Consider the following 17955-nt stretch of genomic DNA (forward strand, 5'->3'; position numbering starts at 1 on the left):
ATAAGGAAATTTAATTGCATCTACATTCCCTTCTGTCTTTGTTTCCCAGGGCACTATGGAGGGGACGGTGATGTTAGGGCTCCAGGAAATTAAGGGTGATGTTAGGGTTCTGGGAAATTTCTGGAAGTTAGGCTATTGGTAAGATTGCTTTTTTCTTGTAAATCACTAAGACTTTTGTAAGCTGATGGAGATTCAGGTCCTGCGTGATGGTGATCTCTACCAGTTAACCATTTGTTTTTCCCTTTCCTTAGTTCTAGGGCAGCCGGGAGTGCCTGAGGAATGTCACATATATCCCACCTGGGGGGGGGGGGGGGGGGGGGCTTGCGGGGTTGTCAGCTTGTGCTTTGCCCTCAGCTTGCCTCATCAATAGCAACACCACGAGGAATCCAAGCAGTTCAGAAGGTACAAAAGGGAACCAAAGAGTTAAGGTGGCTCTTTTCAGTTCCTGGACCCAATTCTATGTGAGTGCTGTTGGGGCTTCTACCACACCAACAAACAATTCTCAGACACCAGTAGGCTGTCCAAGAAATCAACTCACTTCTGACACTATCTACCTGGAGATTCCACTGGTTAGTGGTTCAGTCTTCCAAGACTACCCTCTACCCCACCCCCACTTCAGATGCACCTCCCAAGCCCAGATTGTTTCCTGTATGTCTGACCAATGGACTATAAATCCAAGACTCCCTCCTTTGGTTTAATTAATTTGCTAGAGTGTCTCACAGAACTCAGGAAACCCATTTACTCACTAGATTACCAGTTTATTATAAAAAGATATAATTCAGGAATAGTCAGTAGAAAGGGATGCATAGAGCCAGGTATGGGGAAGGGATGTGGAGTTTCCCTGCTCATTTTGAGTGGGGCACTCTTCCCATATCTCCCCATGTTCACCAACCCAGACGCTTTCTTAACACTGTCCTTTTGGGGTTTTATAGAGGATTCATTACATAGGCATGACTGATTAAATCACGGACCATTGGCAATTGAATTCAACCTCTAGCCCCTCTCCCCTTCTTGGAGGTGGTGGTGGGATGGTGAGAAATGGAAGTTCCAATCCTCTGGTCAAGTGGTTGGTTGTCCTGGCAACCAGCCCATATCCTTAAATTACCAAAGTGCTTTCCAAAACTCAGTGCATTAACATAACTTTAGTGTCCTTACCACCTTACTGCCCTTATCACCAGAAATTCCAAGGGTTTTAGGAGCTCTAAGCCAGAAACTACAAAGACCAAAAAGAACCCTTGAACAACAAGGGTTTGAACTGCCCCACTTATATATGGATTTTTTACAGTACCATAAATATATTTTCTCTTATGATTTTCTTAGTAACATGTTCTTTTCTATAGCTTACTTTATTGTAAGAATACAGTATATGTTACACATAACATGCAAAATATGCATAATTGACTGTTTATGTTATGGGTAGGGCTTCCAGTCAATAGTAGGCTATTAGTAAAGTTTGGAGGGAGTCAAAGTTATATGTGGATTTTCTACTCTGTGTGTGTGTGGGAGGGGGAGGGGGTCAGCATCCCTAAACCCCATATTGTTCAAGGATCAAATGTACATATGAGAAATATATTTTGGTCATCTGAATGACCAAATACATATTTGTTATAAATCATGAAGGGGTAAAAGTCTCCCCAGAATGTGCCACTTTGACCTGTGGACTATTTTGAGATCAAAGCAATAGAGACCCAGGGGCTCAAGAGAAACTTGTGCCCCTCCCTTAACAACCTATAAGAATCCAAATTGGAGGTCTTCTCCAGAATAAGAGTTATTAACATAGATAAATTTCATCTGAATGACACATCTGTAGGGCAGGGTAACATCTAATTACCAAACATCTGCTTTTCTTAGTACCCTATGAATTGCCCTCCTCCGCTTTGAAGCCCCTCCGATTCCTTAGCTTAGGATGGCATATGTACCACATTTTATCTTTCTGTCTTTAAACCCTTCATGTATGTGTGGTTCCTGAACACACAAAATTAAAGTTGATTTTCTCCTGTTAATTTGTCTCAAGACGATTTAATTATTAGACCAGCCAGAAGAATCTTTGAAAAGGAGAGGAAAATTTTTTCTCCACAATAATCACAAATATCACAGAGGTACTAGATAAATAGAAAGCATCTAAATTCTGAGAAGCCTCAGGGATACAGCCAACTTCAGAATTTCAAAAGTTTCCAAGTTTCTAGTTAAATTGTTTATCAATGAAAGAAAATGCAGAAGAAATAATTTTCTTATGGATGACCAAGTTAAGTGAAAATTTGAAGCAAAACAAATGCCAAATCAAGTCAAGTACATACAATAAATAAAATGATCTTGTCTATCTGCCCTGACATCACACAGTAAAGAATAAAGGAATTTTCGCTAAATTTGGAGGGTGGTGGAATATATCAAATCCACTTGTTGGATTCTTAAAGATCACTTCAAAGAATTAGACAGTTACCAATCAGAGAGCCTCAAACTGAGGTATATCCAGATGCTCATGTTACTACTAAATGTATATGAAGATGCTATGGTTGAAGAATGAACTGGAATCACCAAATGGTCTCTATCAAAGCTGAATTATTAGGCTGTCAGTCAAGAAAGAGCTCACCATGCCAGAACAATTTCAGAGGACTTCTCTGCATGAACAGTGATGCATGCTCTAAGCACAGGCTCAGTTGTCCATAAAGTGTGAAAGGATATAGAAAAAACACAAACACACCAAATCTAAAACAGCAAGAGAAGAATCTTCAAAAAATGGTTGTAGATTGTAATTTAGTTCCTTATCTTATTGGACTACTATAGAGTCTGTTCCACGGTTAATTTTTAACATAAATTATGGTAGAGCTGATGTTAATAAGTAAAAGTGGTAAGTTCTCCAATCTTAATCTAATTTAAAATTCACAGCAACTCTATGGTATCTGAGATATTACATAATTTTACCAATGAAGAGACCAAGTCTTATAGAACTTAGGACATTCCCATCATCATCTCATTAAACATGGAAATTGAGAGAGTACAGGTTTGTGTGACAATAAAACTCATCCTCTTTCCTCCACAGCATACTAATAAAGTAATTATTTTCCTCTCATGCTTTCTGTTAGAACTTGGAAGTGTCTCTCTTTCCTTGGTGAGAGACACTTGAGTGAAAAAAGATGTATCATTAAAAAATTGTCTATTTTATTCTCAAAAGTGGTTTAAAGTGTTGTTTTTGCTTTCTCTACTCAGATACTAGCTCCCATCTGAACATTTCACTACTGTTTTCATAGCTATCCTCTGACAGGTTTGCCAGCCTATGAATACTTTTCCTCACCTAAGGATTGCAGAATTGCAATTGCTCATAAATTCAGAAAGACTTTTTTAGTAGTTTTTGGTAACACTTTCTTGCTAACTTTTACCTTAATATGATATGCTTTTGGATATCATAGAATTGCTTTTCCTGATTATTTAAATTGCTTACTCTAACATTTTGTCTCAGGCAAGGGCTGATCATTTTTAAAGTAGTAAATATTATTTAGGAGAGTTGTAAAAAAATAGAAATCATCCTTCATCTCTATTTACTTTGAAACTTGAGTATTTGAGTATACATATTTTGTTATTGTTTTTGCAAGCATTATTCCAAGCTTCAAGTAGTTACAGCAAATATCTAGCCATTATTCTACATTGTCATGTCTCTTTCCTACAACGGGCTCTTCACAAATTTCCAAAGTAAGCACACAGTAAGAACCCTGCAGAAATCTCTCCAGTTAACATTTCCTTAGCAAAATGCCCCTTGGGTATTCTATAGCTATGTTTTTAAAATGTACATGTTGGATATGGTATGTCAGTCAGTGTAGCCATAGCAGGAAATGAGAATGAGGCTTGGTAGGAAACAGTATATTATACCCACAGGTCCCAGAGAGAGGGTCACCACATGCCACACCAGGTCACAGGGGAAATCACTAGGGTGTTCATGAGCCAGAAGACAGGAGCGAGGGGGAAAGCTTAGGTCATAGTCTTCACTGGCGTTTCCACAGGAAAGGAAGACAGAGCCAACAGTTTAGGATTGGCTAGTTTGAAGAATTCTGGCAGGCTTTAGTCTGTAAGAGCAGTCTTTAGTCACCTCATACATACCTGACTCTGGGATAATTTAGGGCAGGAGAAGTTTTGGCTTGGTGTAGGAGAACTAAATAAGGAAGTACTTGAGGGGTACAAACAGGACTGGCTGGTTTATATATGAAAAGCATGCTTAGAGGCAAGTTATTGTTTTTGTTGGGAATTAGCTACCCTGCAAGGGACAATCTCTTTGTAGCCAGAAAGGTTTTTAAAAATGGTTTTTAAAAAGGTTTTAAAAAATATAATATAGAGATACAAAAAATTGACATATATACATTTACAATACAACTCAAGTTTCATAGAAGGTATGTATCTCTGAAAATGACATCTTCAGCCAATGTTTATATTGGGGAAAAATCATAAATTTACATCTTCAAAACTCAACACAATATTGAAACAAAACAAAACATAACCAAATCTTGAATTACATTCCAAATAGAAGTATTATACTGTCAGAATCAGGAAAGGAGATTTTGAAAAAATGCTAATGAAGGGAATAAGCATTATGTATGTCATGTACAAAGTACCTTTAATTATAAACTGTATAGTTGGTGATAAGAACATCATGTTTTACACTTCTTACATTCTAATCTGACAGTTTGTTACTTATAAGCATTTCTCTATATTTTAGTTATATTTTAGAAAATTTGTTGAGGTGTGGGCTTTCATGAATTACATTATTTTTTTCCACTTAAAAATAATGAGAAATAGGCTCTTGGTTAGTGTTTCCATGCAGGACATCTGATTTTCAGGAAGAGATTACTGGTATTCAGTGGAGATAACTCTATCTGTTGAAAACTAGTTTAGATCCCAAGAGTATCAATGCCCTGAGTTAAACTGCAATGTGCAGCAGTTACTTTCACTTTCTTAATGACTACCAGTTCTAAGCTTATAAATGATACCATTGCCATTTTACTTAAACTTGAAGTTCATGTCTAATTTCTTCTTCTCACTATCCATAGTTGCCATCTGCAGTTTCTGTTTGCTTATTATACATTCACTCTCATTCTAGAAGAACTTCCTGATATCCCTCTGAGTTTGGGGTTTGAAGCTATGGACTATTCTCATCTATGACTCTGATGATGGGCATATGACTCAGATGTATACAATCAAACTAATTCATTACCCTAAAATTGTGATTGGCCACAGATGGACAGGTGACCCAAGTAAGAGCAATAAGAACCCTAGAGAGGACTTTTACTTGAATCATTGGAGTAGAGCCAGTTGTACTTTTCTTTTGACTTTAAGATAGTAAGTTATAAGCCCAATCCTTTTGGAGGCCATCTCGCCACCAAATGGAAGAGTTTTCATTAAAACACAAATAGAAAGAGCAGATTGTGTCCTAATGACATCATCTGAGTCCATGGATCCAGGCATGTCTGAAGCCTAGATATCCTTCTGGATAAAGTTTAAAATGTTCCTTTGTTGTTTATCATATCTGCAATAAGACTGCTGGTTCTTACAGAATGTCTTTTGGGTTAAGTTGAAATATATTTCAAGTCTTCCTTTCCCACTGGATACTTTTTACAGAATAAAGTATTTTTAAAAATCAGACACTAAAATATAATCATGGAGAATGCCATTCTATAGGATTTAATGAACACAAAAAAGGAAAAGAAAAAACAGTGATATCATAAATCCCCTCTCTTTGAACTCCTATTTGTGATCCTAAAGGGAGACATGCTTAAGGGTGTATAGCACAGCGATTAATAGTATAGCTCTGAAGCAAGATACTTGGAATTTAAATGCCAGCTCTACCAATTACTAGTTATGTAGCCTTAGGAAAGTTACTCTCTGCCTCAGTTTTCTCATTTATAAAATTGGGGCAATATCTTGTGGGGTTACTATAAGAATCAAATGAGATGATATGTAATATACTCAAAAACAGTGCCAGACGTATCATGAGTATTCAATAAATGCCAGTATCAAGGTATTATTTTTATTATAATTATATATTATTATTGTTTATTCAGTTATTATATATACTACAATGATAAAATACAGAGAGACAAAGAATGTCCCCTCCTAAACCTCTCAAAATTGGAATCATCTCTCTTGCATATTAATCTCCCTTCCAAATCTTTTGTCCATCAGAGCAGGCAACTTCTGATGGGCCCATTAATCTCAAGCCTTTGATATTTATTGGATACTACCATGTTCAAAGTTCTGCCTGAAAACTGGATATGCAACAGCAAATGGATAACAATTCAAATGTAATTGCTCTTCTCATAGAATGCACATTCTAGACACAGCACAAAAAATCAAAATCAAGTCCTTATTTATAACTTGGAAAGACTTACGCAAAGAAACACAAAATTCTGATCTCAATATGTGACAACGTATTTTGGGGTATCTGCTCCAGGTCTGAAGAGTCAAAAAAGGTTTTCTTTAAAAAGTTATTTTTTTCAGGGGTGCCTGGGTGGCTCAATCAGTTAAGCGGCTGCCTTCAGCTCAGGTCATGATCCCAGGGTCCTGGGATCGAGACCTGCATCAAGCTCCTTGCTCAGCGGGGAGCCTGCTTCTCCCTCTCCCTCTGCCGGCCACTCCCCCTGCCTGTGCTCTCTCTCTTACTCTCTCTCTCTCTATGTGTGTGTCAAATAAATAAATAAAATCTTTTTTAAAAAAGTGATTTTTTCAGTTGAGTCCTTCACAAGAACAAGAAAAGGAACACACTGATATAGGAAGTACCTTGCGGGAATGACTAGATTTGGGAGAAAGAATGGTGGCATGCTGGAACAGCGAGAAGCCTCTTTTGTCCGAAGCAGACAACAAATGAAAGCATGGCAAAAGAAGAGATTGGTAATGCAGGAAAAAACCAAATCATGAAGAACTTTAGAGCATATAAACGAGGTTTTGATTTTGTTATTTTTTAATATATTAAAAGAAAGTGGAATCTGTTGAATAGTCTTTTTTTTATTTGAAATAAACAATCACTTGGGCAGATTGTATCTAAAAGGGATAAAATATAGGAAAAACTGGAAGTGGAAAAAACAGAATCAAATCAATTTCAATAGTTTTGGTAAAATAAAATTAAAGAGAAGTGAATGGCTATGAGGCACATTTAGGAGGAAAAATAGAAGTGAATGGATTGATGATATATTTAGAAGTTAGAAGCTACTAGCTTTGGTAATTGATGTATTATGGAGAGAGGCAGAGGAGAAAGACAAAAGGTGAGTGTTTCAAGGATTCTTACAGATATCTGGAGTTTTACAACTAGGTGAAAAGTGTTTCCCTTCACTGGGATAGGAATTAAAAAAGGAAGAAGAACTTCCCATTCTGTGAGGGAAGGTGGTAGGTAATGGCAATGGAAGGCTCATTCTGCAATGATCAGAAACAAAACAAAAGTTCCTTTTCAGGACACCAGAAGAAAATTTGAAAATAAATTACTTAAACTTTTAAGAAGTTAGGAAGGAATAGCAAATTTAAGACAAAAAAACTAGAAGAGAGAAAATAATCACATAAGAACAAAAATCAATGAAATAGAAGGTAGATGTACAGTAGAAAAACTTAACAGATCCAAAAATAATTTCTCTGAAATGAGTAAGAAAATTGATGAGCCTGACCCCTACCAAAACTAATCAAAGTAATACAGAAAATACAGATTGACAATTACAGGAATAAAAATGTAACATCACTAGAGACTTTTAATCATAAAAAAGATAGAATATTTTGAACAGACGTGTAACAACAAATTTGATATTTTTGATAAATCTCTGACACAAGAATAAATAGATACTCTCAATAGCCCTAGGTCTGAACCTTTCCCAAAACCTTTCCCAAAAAGGAACCTTTCCCAAAAAAGAAAGTCTGGGACCAGTTGGCTTCACTGGTGAATTATTTCAAATCTTTCAGGAAGAAATAAAAACACTTTTACACAAACTGCTTCAGAAAATAGAGAAAATTTTCCAATTCATTTTCTAGGATTAGCTTAATATTAACTCTAAATAGTATTAGCACATTACAAGAAAGGAAAATTATAGACCAATATCTCTCAGGAACATAAATGCAAAAATCCTAAACAAAATATATTCTTTAAAGAACCTAATTTAAAAAAGATAATAGAGCATGACCAAGTGGAGCTTGTTCCATGAATGCTAGGTTACTCTGAAATATGAAAATTAACCACTGTAGAACTGTAACACTAAGAGGTAGAAAGAAGACAGAATTAACAGCCAGAGAAGTAGAACAATATACAAGAGAGTATGATGTTACGGAACTCAAGGATAGTGTTTCAAGAAGGAGAGCATGATCTTTACTATATTCCCTTTTCCCACACTAACACAAATCAAATTTAGGCCTGTATAAGTCATCTATTGCTGTATAACAAACCACCATAAAACTCTCCGTGCTATATAACAGAAAGTATTTTGGCCATTCATCAGTGAGTCATTTGGGGTTCAACTAATTTAGGCTGGGCTCAACTGGGCAGCTGTAAACTGAAGGTCAGATCTGAACCAGCTTCACATATTTCTCATTCTCCCCAAGAATGTTTTCCTCACATCCACAGCAGAGATGCAAAAGCACAAACAAATATGTGATGTCTCTTAAAGTCCTAGTCTTGGAACTTGCACATTATCACTTCTGCCCACTTTCTATTACTCAAAGAAAATCACACGAGAGTGTGAGTCTAGAGGTGAGGGGCATTTCCAGAGTCTAGAGGTGAGGGGCATTTCCAGTGGAAGGTGCTGCAAGGTCAAAGAGCAAACAGCAGCTCTAAAGATACAGAGTGGGGATGGTTGTACAACAGTGTGAATGTACTTAATGCCACTGAACCATACACCTCAAATGGTCAAAATGTTCAATTTTATGTTATGTGTATTATATTGTACACACAAAAATTGATTTTGACAATAATGGGAAATTTTCTTCTTTGCAACTATTTAAACTTATGACAAAACTTTTTTTTAGATGTCAACCTCAATGTGTGGGCAGGCAGCTAGTTTTTCAAAGCTCCTTTGGGGGAGGGAGTATCTAAGCACAAAAGAGAAATCAGTGGATCAGACCATGGGGAACCTTGAGCCCAAGTCCCAAGTCCTGAGAATTCCCCGCTGTATCCAAATTCCATTTGTATCCAGCCAGGGAAACGGAAAAGCAAGCCACATGTTCCAATGTCTTCCAAGTCATCATGCACCTTTTGTTACCACAGTCCATCTATGTCATCATGGTACCCCTTTGCATTACCATGAGACCTCTAGGGTCATCACAGTGGCCCTCTGAGTCCTCTCACACCATCTTAAGTACCTCTTACATCATCATGATGCTTTTTGCTTCAACACAGCAATTCCGAACAGGAGTGCTACATCTTTCCAGACTCCTCTGAGACTCTGATAAGAAGCTTGGGCTTGCTTCCCCAGAAAAGCATACAGCGTTTGGCGTTAATTTCTGAGTGACTGCATAGGCTGCAATTAAGAACAGGCACGTTAACGCAGCTGAAATAAGTCTCAAGGATATTCCAGGAGGTGGAAGGGGACAAAAGAAGTCCGAGCAACCACCTATGCCTCATCTGCACAGGTCCAGCATGGCCACCCAAGCCCACAGGTCCACCTTATGACAGGGCAGAGTATTGATGTTTGTAGGACCTAAGCAGTTTTCCCTTTCCAGGCCCCTTCCTCGACATAAAAATTATATTTTATGACTGCATTGTTATAAAGATGATATTACTATTATCTAGTATAAATAAATATTACTATTATCTAGTAAAACATTTTCTTCAACCTAAAAAATAAAATACCAAAAGGCATGGATAGAAGAGGCAAGAAACTGGGCCAATAACTCAATTTACCAAAAGGCCCCATTATCTGAGCTCCCAGGTCAGTGTCTTCTAATGTAAGGCCACATATAGAACCTTTTAATTTTACTGCCCTATCTAAAAACCCCCAAAATGCCTCCAATTTTCACAGATCAATTTTGAGTAATTCAGTATGCAGCAGTCACCATACAATGTGCTATCCTCGTCTATCACTACAGACATAGTTAATTGGATCAGTGATGGATCCCATTCTAAAAAGAGCACACAGAGGAAGTCTAGATATTCTAAGAGGCCGAGTGGTAGAGCTCTAACTGAAGTACTTTATATTGGATAATGACTAATGATTCTTTATTATCTTTTGACAGTTTGAATTTGAGATGGGAAGAAGGCCTGGGTCATGATCACTGCGGACCATTAAATTTTTTACTAGGTCTTCAGACCTACTCTCAGCAAAAAGTAACTATTACTGCAATCTGAGGAGCAGTGAATGATACTTCAATTCTCCATGTAGCTTGTATTGTTACTGAGAATCTTTCCTGTCCTTAGATACATCTCTTAACCTACCTCCTTGCTTCCAGTATCATAGTTCTCCAACCTACCTTCTAACTTTTCAATTGATTAGTTTATTGTAAATCAAACATTTCATCACTCACAGAACAAAATGTATGCTCTTAGCAAGTAATTTCAGAATTTTTAAACACAAGCAACCTCTGATTATAATGAACCTTAAACAATTGCCTGAAATATGTACAGAATATGTGATTCTATGAAATATTGTGCTTTCTAAACTTGACAATCAAGACAAGATTCTGTCAAGCTCAAGAATCTATTATAGACTTCAGTATCAAATGGATACATAAGGAGTGACGATTTTAAAGCTGATCAAATCTTCCTCTTCTATCTGTACAGGTATAGCAAACTCTATGGAAGAATATGTTCCAAACCTAAAAGTTATTACACCCACTGGTGACAGAGATTTAGGAAAGCATTCCATTTTTTACGTATCTGTCAACTGTAATTTTTTAAAAAATAATTTTTTTATGATAAAATGAAGCCTCTCTTTACTGATCCACATGTCTAGTATTCTGCCTGATTCACAAGAAGTGGAAAAAACATTGTCCCAAAGCCTGTCCTTACAGTGAATTTACCTGGAAAGTCAGAAGACAAAGGAAAAGAAGACAAAGCAGAACAGTGTCAACGAATTTGGAAAATATAAAAATATTTTAAAAGATCATTTATCATTATTATTCTTATCATTTATCATTATTATTCTTGAAGTGTTTTCTCTGAAGAAGTTAAAAGTTAACTTCCTCATTGAATAAGATCACATAATCAAGTAATACATCATTTTAAAAGCTCATGAGATAGTTTTACTTCAATCTCAGGCCACAATGTATTCATCTTTAACATATATTAAAAATAAACTTCAAGAATTTAAATTTAAAATGTATCATAGAAGATAAATTCATACCAGGACAATCAAAAGCAAAATATTATAGTACTGACTGAGCATTAAAGGAAAGTAAAATTATTCTGTGGTTACAAAGTTACTCTACCTGTCAGAAAGTCAACCCTTTTCCAGTATAATTAAATGATGTTCCTTTCAGAAGTATCTGCTATACTAAGCTGGCATAAAAACTATTACATAGCAATGTGTATGTGCAGAAACTTTAGTTAAAGATGTACTAGCCCTTATAAGGCTGACATTCTCTTAAGGTTTCATAGGACTTTATGAATAATTCATTGGCTTTGTATTCACACATTTTTCATTATTCATATAACCTTAATTATTTATTTATTTTACTTATTACTTTGATAATGATAATAAATAGGCCTATTTAGAGAAAAACCCTTATGAAAATTTGAAATGGGTCAATGGATTCATACTTTTAGTGGTATCATTTAAATTTCCAAGACACGTTCCAATCTTTGCCATGAAAAAGACTGCCACCCTGTCTGCCATACTGTAGCTCAAAGCAGTTATCAGCTGCACTGTCTCACCTCTATTCTACTTGCAAGCGGTGCTAAATGGAATGTTTTTCCTAACTCAAGTATCCTTTATATCATTTCCAAGTTTTTCTCCAAAAGTAACCCAAACCTGCTTTGTTTAGTCCAAATGTCTTGTCAGGGCATTCCAGACTCTTCATAATCAGGCATAAGACTTTCTTTCCAGGCACAATTCATATCACTCCCAATTATGAATCTTTTATTTCAGCCCTATCAAATTTCTTGCCACTACAGAAAGGGTGAAAATGCCATGTTTCTGACTTTTTCCTTCTTATTGAAATTGCCTATCAATTCAGTGATTGTCAAAAAGTACCTCTTAGCTCTCATGTTTGACATTCAAACATTCCATCCTCTGAGGAGCCTTCCCCAAATGCGATCTAGCATAATTGCCTGCTTAGGGTTTCCACTGTGAAACCATTAACTATGGGGCTACCATGTATGGTTATGCAGTCTGCGTGCTGCACAAAATACCCAGGGGAGAGAATGACAAAACAGATCCAACCAGTAGTCCACTTGCCCAGCCGGTGTCCTATCACAGGAATGCATCTTCCAGGAGGAAACAAAAAAGTGAGGTGGATGGAGGATACCTTTCTTTAATACCCACCCAAAGATGCCATCAGTTTTCTGAACCATCTAGTGATAGGACTACCTTTGCCTTGAGGGACTTGTTCTAATTTATGCATCTTAGGAGAAATGGGTTTCCTTCTTCTAATTCACAGAAAATTGCTCTACAGGCTAGTTGCAAACCTTGTTGGCTGTAACACCTCTTAGTTAGCTGCATATACATTTTTCTCAGGTAAATTATGACCCTAGAAGAAACTAGGTACTTACTGATCTTAAATGAGTAGTTGCCCAGTAACTACCCTGGAGTCTGGCACACAGAAGACACTCAATAAGTGCTCTATAGTCAATGAATTATCCCTCTGGAGGACAAAATTGGGGAGCAAATCATGTCAAATTTAAGATCCAGGGATGCCACTGGCATTCTCAGCGTATTTATTTGTGATTTGAAATTACTCACCATTTTTTTTCCAAAGTGTCATATCAATTCATAGTAATACTTAATCCTGCCTTTGAGTTCAGAAAATGTCTACTCCAAAACAAAACTGATTCGTTTTAATTCTGTTTACATAATTCATTGGGATAAAATTTCCTTATTAGTTTCTTCACAGGGAGGACAAATGCTTCATTAATTTTAAACATATCAACCTGAGAATGCTATACACATCACATAGAATAATGACTGACATTATAAGGAACACAATATACTGCATACCAAAATCAAACTACCCATTATTCACTCAGAACAAATACTCACCTTTATTTGTACTTTATAAGCTTCCTGAGGAGAAATCCAAGTAGATACTTAAACCATAGGGAAGCTAGAGGATATTATGTGATGGAGAAACTACCATTCTATCATTAGCAGTAATATCCCGCATAATGCATATAATACATGCAAAGATCTCCTGTGTGAAAATGCTCTTTTACATTTAGAAATCATTTCACTAAGACACATCTTTTTTATCCAACTCCCAGTCTGAGTCAAGAGCATCAGCTATAATAGAAATAAAAAATGTTTAGTTCAGTTTCATATGCTGCTTTTACCCAAATATTTTAGAAAATACTCCTTAATGCATTAAATCAACATCTTTTATTTGTTCATTAAATAAATTTAAATGTTTGAAAACTTTCTGAGTGCAGAGAGGGGTCATAGTAAAGGCTTTTGGGATGCTGATCAAGTTCTACTTCTTAACCTTTCCGGACGATGACAAACTTCTCTTAATGCTATGTTTCCTATACAAGTGCCAAAATCATGCTTTTACAAAGCTGTTCCTTTTCTCAAAATCTTGCCATGGCTTACCTATCTCACTCAGAACAAAATCTATAGTTCTTACCATGGTTCACAAGGCCTTAAACACCTAGCCCCTTCCACCTTTTGGTCCACCAGTCACGCAAGACACATGAAGCAGGCTCCTGCTGCAGGGCCATCCTGAATACTGTGTCTTCAGCCTTGAAAGCTCGGCTTCCAGTCGTCCTATGACTACACCCCCCCCTTCATTAAGATATCTATGTAAATGTCTGCTTTTCAGAGATGTCTGCCCATCACCGCTATCTTCTAACCCTTTTATTTTTCTTTATGCCACTTATCACAATCTGATAAATGTTATATTAATTTGTGTATCATACCATTCTTTCCACTAGAATATAAGCCCTAAGAGCAGAGACTTTGTTCACTGCAGTATCACCATCATTTATAACAATGCCTACCATAAGAAGGAGTTCAACAAAAATGTATTAAGTAAATGAAATAATATTACTGTTAGTCACGTATATCTAGTCTACCTGAAGTTGCACAGAGGGATTTAGCATCATTAAAGATGTAACAGTATGGCTCAAGAGACAGATACCTTGACAAAAATCAGAATATTTTGGCCCTTCAAATCATGTGTGAACCCAAATGAATCTTTTAGCCACAGTAATACATGTACTATAATTTAAGGATTCTTTTCCTCTTTAGTACATTACTAAAATACTATGTTACTAATACTTTTTAAATGTAAATTTATATAGAATGTTTTCATGTACTTTAAATTGGACATTTTTGTAATTTTTGTGAATTTTTGTCCTTGTTCTTAATTTTTGATATATGTCAGAAAATGAAATAACTGTAACATAACTGCTAGGAGAATACTTTCTACAGAGAAAACAAATCATTTATATAAGAATGCTTACTGTTCTGAATTGGGACAATGTGACATTTTTGGAGATCTGTCCTTGTTGTTTGTTGTGTGCCACTTAATAGAAGAGCAAAGGTAAAATTCAATTTGTATACCAGGGATGGATTATACATTACCTGCAACTTTATAACTATTTTCCCACCATTGGCTCTTGTGATTATACCAAGGTTAAGAGTATTTTAATCATGACTGCAATTACCTATTTATTTCAATACTAAGTATCTTGAGCACCAAGGGAAATGTTAAGGATATTAATAATCAGAACTCATGCAGAATTTCCATGTATAAGCAAATCTACACTGAATATATTTAAATCTCTTACAGCTTTGTTTACAAGGAAAAAAAATAAAGGAACTAATGATGCTAAGTTACATCTCACTTCTCTACTTTTCCAAACAAAACCTACAAAAGTCACTATGTTTATTACACCTGGTTCAATTCATGTATAAAATAAGTTGTTCTTTCAAAATTATTGTAGATTTTTTTTATTTGAAGAAGGAAATGTCTTTTTTGGCTTACACCTATTTATTCATTAAGAACAATTATTAGGCATCTATTATGTGCTGATACTGTGTTATGTACAAGAACACAGAGATTATTAAGACAAAATCGCTACCCTTTAAGGGACACAAAGCTGAGTGAAAATTGGCCCCTAACTCTAAAGAGTTTCCAGTCTAGTGAGGAAGACAGGTATGTAAGGATAAGTATCACAAATATAAGTGGAGCAATAGTGGCATGCACAATATATCACAGGACCTTCAAGAGCATGGGAGTTTTAGGAAGAGCTTTCCAGGGATGCTTGAGATGTCTTGCAAAATGAGTAAGAATTATACAAATGAATGAGCACCGGGGGGAAGGTGGTGTGGTAGTACACAGCGTACTGCAGTGAGTCACCAGGGTGAGGAACAATGAAGCTGGAGAGGAAACAGGGCTCTCACATCATGGAAGTCCCCATAAGCCTGTAGGGCCTCAGACATTCAGCAGGTGATTGGCATGATCAATGCGCAGGTGTGTGGAGCATGGATGTGAAGAGGCACAAGACTGAAGACAGAGGGACTGCTGGGAGATGTAATTGTCCAAGAAAGAGAAGATGAGGGCCTGACCAGGTTGAAGCAGTAAAGATTAAGAAGGGGACATATATATGAAAATATTTCAGGAGGACTTTTTGTTTATTGGAATGAAAAGATGCGGAGAAAGAAAGGAATAGATGACTCATGTTATTGAAATATTGGGGGTACAAGAGGAATCGAATGGAAATGCAGCTATAGAACTGTCAATAATTGAAGTGAATTGTTCAAAATATTTGCCACTTGTTCCCTCTGGGTGAATTATCTTTTACTAGTTGTTAACTTTTGTCCTGTGACTTGCTTTGGCTATTGAAATGGGAATGGAAGTGATATGGTCTACTTCCAAGAAGAAATTTTAAGAGCAATTGCACAGTTCTTTTATGTTTAATTTTTCCTCAAACATGAAGTCAACAATGTCTCAGATCAAGGTTATTCCTTTAATTTGAGTCCAGGATGAAGACAAAGTATGGAGCAGAGCCTTGGAGCAGAGCCACTGCTGACCTGGAATGCACATGTAGCATGAGATGGAAATAAACCTTTGTTGTCATAAGCCACTGCCATTTCTCAGATATTCCTGCAACATATCTGAGCCTCATTAATTCAGCTATTGTAATATTAGTCTAAGAATAATTGTCTAAACAACCCATTGAGGAGTAAATGGAGTGAGTATGATAGAAGTTTAGAGCACATGAGTGCTGATATCAGGAGCAGAACTGCAAATTATCATGAGGCAGGTACTAAGGATAGTGGCTAAGGTTTAACTCAAGTAACTTCAGGAAAAAATGTTTGCCTTGAAGTCAAAAAAGTGAGCTTAGGATCCAAAAAGAAAGGGTCCTTATTTTCTATGATAGTACTGGAGTTTAAAAAGTTGTAGCAAAGTAGTCTAGATGAAGGCAAGGACCAATCTTCTGGGAAATGTTCACCTCTCTTAAAAGAAGTACCCACAACTTGAATGCAAGCAGAATACAGTGCCCAGGATGGATGTCAGTTAATGGTAAAATTATACTTAGCCAATTTCACTTCATGTGACTACATCTGTAATCAACTGAACATACACAGTTTATATCCTGATTTGCCCTTGCAATACAACAAAAGGTAGCCTGGGTATTTTTTTAACTGCTATTTGGCATATGCTGCTTGTAGTAAATGGAACAGAAGGTTGCCACAGAGAATGAATGCATGGATGTAAAATCCACAGCCTTTCTGGGAGAGTTCCCATTTCTTTCTGACACATTCTTCTGTGTAGTAGCAGTAAACAGTTATCCAAAATAAAATATAGACATGTTTTGACATTTGAGAATTGTATACTTCTGTTTGGGAGGCTACCTGAAGATGGTGCTCCAAAAAGAAAGAAACTGGGATGAAAAATGAGGAAGATGTGACCAAGAGAATTAGGTCAAGAGGAGAACATGAAGTAAAATGGGATCTGGTAATAAAACATCGCACTCTATTCCTTTCTAGCTAGGGGGCTCTGGCCGAATAAGTATACTTTCAATCAGCCACTGTCACACAGTAGCACAAAATATTAATTTGTTGAGGAAAGATCACTTGTGAATTGCTACAACATCTGCATCATTTTCTTAGTCACTAGCCATATATGTGTTAATTGGCATGACAAGAAACATGAGTTGTAGCTGAACAGACTACATAAAGTATTCTTGTGTGTGTGTGGTGTTTGCATAATGGCATCACATTGTAAATAACTACACTTGCTTTTTCTCCCCCAACAATATGGTCTTGAGATTTGTGCACATAGATCGAGTTCATCACTTTCAACCAGTGAATAGTATCCAATCATATGAGTTGTTCTGAGAATCTTTCTTTTAAGATGTGTTTTCCATTTACCGTGATTATAAATATATTTCAAATTATTTCTATAATTAGTGCTTTCCAATTATTGCACTTTTTCTTACTTCTTTTTTCTCCTTTCTTGAATTTTCATGTTTATTCTCTAATGGTTCAAAAATATGCTTGTAATTTCTATTCTTTCATGTTAGCTTTTAAGTTTATAACATACTGGTCTTCACATACTTTGTAAATAATACTTAAAATCAATCATATCTCTGCCTCCTACCCAAATAAGACAAGGACCTAACACAATTTAACTGTTCCCTGAACCTCCTGAATGCAAATTCCATTTCATCATTAGAGTTTTCTATTCTGACCTCAATTTGCTCACGTATTACTGCCTTTACTCTCATAGTAAATATTTAGGCTTGACTTTATTACTTTATTTGTGTACTCTTGCTCCATACATTTTACCACCACCCCTTTTTTTCCTGGTTCATTTCCTTCATTCTGTAATAAATATTTTAGC

The sequence above is a fragment of the Phoca vitulina genome, unplaced genomic scaffold, assembly GCF_004348235.1.
Source record: "Phoca vitulina isolate PV1807 unplaced genomic scaffold, GSC_HSeal_1.0 scaffold19, whole genome shotgun sequence".
Taxonomy (NCBI): Eukaryota; Metazoa; Chordata; class Mammalia; order Carnivora; family Phocidae; genus Phoca; species Phoca vitulina.